Source organism: Oryctolagus cuniculus, chromosome 21, assembly GCF_051225735.1.
Source record: "Oryctolagus cuniculus isolate XC-2025 breed Fujian yellow rabbit chromosome 21, ASM5122573v1, whole genome shotgun sequence".
In the NCBI taxonomy this organism is placed as follows: Eukaryota; Metazoa; Chordata; class Mammalia; order Lagomorpha; family Leporidae; genus Oryctolagus; species Oryctolagus cuniculus.
This window is the reverse complement of record NC_142887.1, coordinates 48,260,816-48,264,559: the sequence shown is the minus strand read 5'-3', so window position 1 is coordinate 48,264,559 and position 3,744 is coordinate 48,260,816. Positions and strand designations below refer to the sequence as shown.

At 49.0% G+C, this 3,744-nt stretch overlaps 1 long non-coding RNA gene across 1 annotated transcript; it reads left to right on the top strand.

Moving 5' to 3' along the window:
- The first annotated feature begins 1,898 nt into the window (after positions 1–1,898).
- LOC149119987 (uncharacterized) lies at positions 1,899–2,805 on the top strand. The gene is made up of 3 exons (XR_016227497.1): positions 1,899–1,970; positions 2,069–2,235; positions 2,646–2,805. It is a non-coding gene; the product is annotated as an uncharacterized LOC149119987 (long non-coding RNA).
- Positions 2,806–3,744: the final 939 nt, after the last annotated feature.

Genomic DNA, 3,744 nt, shown 5'->3' with positions numbered 1-3,744 from the left:
CCATTCTCTTTTGGTGGGTCTACTGGAAAGAAAGGAGAGTATCTACAGTAGTTAATATCTTACTGTTGCTCTTGCTGTCCACCTGCAGGCCTGAAGGATGATCAGCTGAATACACACTGTGATGTTCTGGACGTAGTTTCCAAACTTCAGTCACTTTGCAGTGGAGGGACTCTGTCCTCGTCAATCACCTGAAAGCCTGCAGGAGTAGGGAGAAGCTGTGTTTGAAGAATTCACAAATACAGTGCATTGAAGCCAACCACTACCACCCCCACCACACCCCTACTTCAGGTTCTGGAAAATCCCAAACCAGGAGTTTGGGACCAGCAGTGGTTCAGGAGGTGACCTCAACTCCTTACTCTGAACAGCTCCAAAGTGCCTGGTGCACCCAGCGGGAGCTCAGCGCCTCGACCTCCCACCCTCCTGCCCTTGCCACCAGGACGCCCAGCTCCCAGAGCCTCCAGGAGGCCTGCAGCAGACCAGCAGGTCCAGGCGCGCTGGGTTGTGCATCCAGAGCAAACCCAAAATACAGGCCCAGCTCAAGTGTCACCTCCCCACAAAGTCTCTGTATCCTACTCCCTCCCGGAAGGCTGCGGGCCAGCACTCAGAACTGGGAGTCGCGGCATTTGGGGTTCACCCATGCTCCCATGAAGGAAGATGCCCCCATGGGAACCCCGCTCCACCTGTGGGCAGGGCTGGGGAAGGAGGGCTGAGTAAGCCTCCACCCTAGGACTGCAGCCTGGGAAAGTCCAGGGCCCCAGCGCCCTTGCCGGGCATGGGGTCTCACTAAGTGTGCTCTGAGCCAGGGCCTCAGCCATCAGCAGCTCTCTTGCTTCCAGAATCTGCTGCAGGACAGCTCAGGCTCCACCCAGCGGGGAACCTCGGGCCAATCCTTCCTGCCCTGGGGCAGGACCAGTGCTGCCAGACCCGCCCCATGTAGGCTGGCTATAAAGGCGGTGGTCATTGTTGGGCAGCTGGTAGTTGCCACCTCTCCCGCTGGCCCTGCTGGCTGAGGCTTGCAGCACGTGCTGCGCTTGGGGAAGTAATGAAGGCCAAGTCTCATCAGGAAAACCAAGTGTGCGGTGCTGATTTACTCACTGACACAGCATCTGTGTGGTCTGTATGGGCAGACAGGGGGAAGGGTTTCGTAGGAGGGCGCTGTTGGCACACTGGGCCTCATGCAGCTGCCTGCTATAGGCATCCAGGGCAGCAGAGTCCTGCAGGATCCCTAGAGTCCTGGCCATGCTGTGCCTTCCATCATCCACCCTCCTGCACTGATGCTGGGGGAAGTGCTTCTGCGGTTGATATCTCATTTGAATCCATGGTCATTTTCTCATGATGGGCTGATCTCACACAGTGACAATCATGGGACAAATCACTGTTCTGCAGCATCTTCCTACCAGGAGCATTGCAGGTAGACAGGGGGCCACGGGTGACCAATGGCACCTCCTGTGCATGGTCTCTGGCCCATCCAGGACTAAAGGTGGAAAGGGAAGGAGAGGAGTAGGCTCAAGGCAGTACTGCTGCAGGTTCCATCAGGTGCAAAATGTCTCCCAATTGTGATTAACCTTGCAGGGAAACTGTCTCCTTTTGTGGGCCAGAGACAGCATCTGCCTTATTAGCTGTGCAGTGTATTGATAATTAAAATTTGGGCAGTCCTATCTTTAGTGCTCACAGCATAGTTACATTCTGAGGAACTGATGAAACTGCTTAGTACTTCGGGGCTGAGTGTAATATTAGGTGGGTAAGCCTGTTGTTGGCTTTTGGTTTATAGCTATTGGGCGACTTTATTTGGTAAAAATGCTTTCAGGCTCAGTAGTGTATTCAAGGATGACCACTTACTGAATTGTCTTTTTTTTTTTTTTTGTAAGAATAAGAGTACTGAAGACCGGGTTGAGCTACCTATGGCAAAACTCCACCATTCCTGGGAAGGCCACAATTGGCAAGAAAAGCAGGTAGCAAGCTTTCATCAAGTAAGTTGAGATTCCTGTGTTTGCAATCTGAAGAGCTCACTGCTGAGCTGGGAGGGGAACTGCTCTGAGCACAACTCATTAGAGAACTGCTCTTGCAGACCTTCCCCGAAGGAAGCACTGTTGTGGTCAGAAGCATTCCAGGAGCTGCTGGCCAGCAATTGTGAATTAGGCTTGAATTGAATCCATTGCAAGTATCACAAGAGTGCAGAAAGGCTGTGTCCTCAAATCAGCAGCTCAACAGGGAGAATTTGACTTAACCTAGAAGGTCTGTTTATCTCCGCTTATTTTGCAGCATATTCACACCAGGTGGGGAAGATAAATCACCCTTCAGCTCTGCAATGGCAGTGCTCTTGGTTGAGGCTGAGGATGCTTTTCATTGCATGCAGTATTTGCAAGAGACTTAGTTCCCTGAGGATTTATGCCTCTCCTGTAAATACATTTTTGGCACTAAAACAAACTGAAGTATTTCTGTTTTAGTAGTATGGAACCAATGAAGTATTTTGCCTACAGGCATCTTTGTCTTTAAAGAGCTAAATCCGCAGGATTACAGGATTGAGTAAAAACGAGAATAGCTAATCCTAGTACTAGAAAAGTACAAGGGATTATTTGATCATTAGCTTCCTCATATTCCTCATGTTTCTTTTTATTTTTCTGCCTGCTCTTCCCTACATACAGATGGTCTGGCTGTATTGGAGGCTTTTCTAAAAACTGAATTCTGTGAAGAAAATATAGGCTACTGGCTGGCTTGTGAAAACTTCCAAGAAAGATCCACCCACCCCAGAAGCCATCCTTATATGCAAGAAAAATATATACACTCTTCTTAGAAAAAGGCCCAAAAGAGGTAAGACACAATTCCTCATTTCAGCATAAAGAGTACACTCTTGACATCAAGATGCAACAAAAGAAGTAAAGACATAAGACTAAAGCAAGGGCCAGGGAATCTGTAAAGCTTCCTCTCCTGGTATCCTGTCTTTCAAATAAGTCTCCCCAGACCTGGCAGGTGGAGCTCATCACACATTACCGCTTCTAATTTTCACTTTCAAAGAGCAGAGCCCCCTTCTCTAACAAAGGATAATGAGTGATCTTTGTCTCAGATGAACATGCTTTCAAACCAGAACTCTTATTATCCAAAATATAAAAGAAGCTATGACTCCCAGCTTTACAACTGCCTGGAAAAGGGTGTATTACTTGATGGAGAATAACTTTTTGAAGTTGTATTTATTTGCAAGGCATAGTTACAGAGAGAAAAAGAGAGGAAACACAGAGGTCCATCTGCTGACTCACTCCCTAAATGGCCACAATGGCCAGGGCTGGGCCAGGCTGAAGCCAGCAGCTTCCTCCAGGTCTCCCATGTGGGGGCAGAGGACCAAGTGCTTGGGACATTCTCTGCTGCTTTACCCAGCAAGGAGCTAGGGAAGAAGTAGAGCAGCTGGGAGTCAAACTGGCATCCATGTGGGATGTTAGTGCTGCAGGCAGCAGTGTAACTTGCTATGCCACAACACCAGCCCCCAGAAAGAACTCTTATCCCTGGTCTTTCTTTTGAGTCAGAATGCTACCAGGATTTGTGTTGAAAACCACAGATCACCACAGAACCCCATGAGAAGAAAAAGGAGCCCCAGAGTAGAGGACATGTTCTGTTTCCTAAGGCAGAAGTTTTTGACTGCCAGAGACGAACATTCAGTTCAGCCTGGGTGTTTGGGAAACATCCCTCACAACTGTTGATTCCAGTTCAGGTAGTAAATCAGGAAGCTGGTGACTATCCAGGAGATGCCTG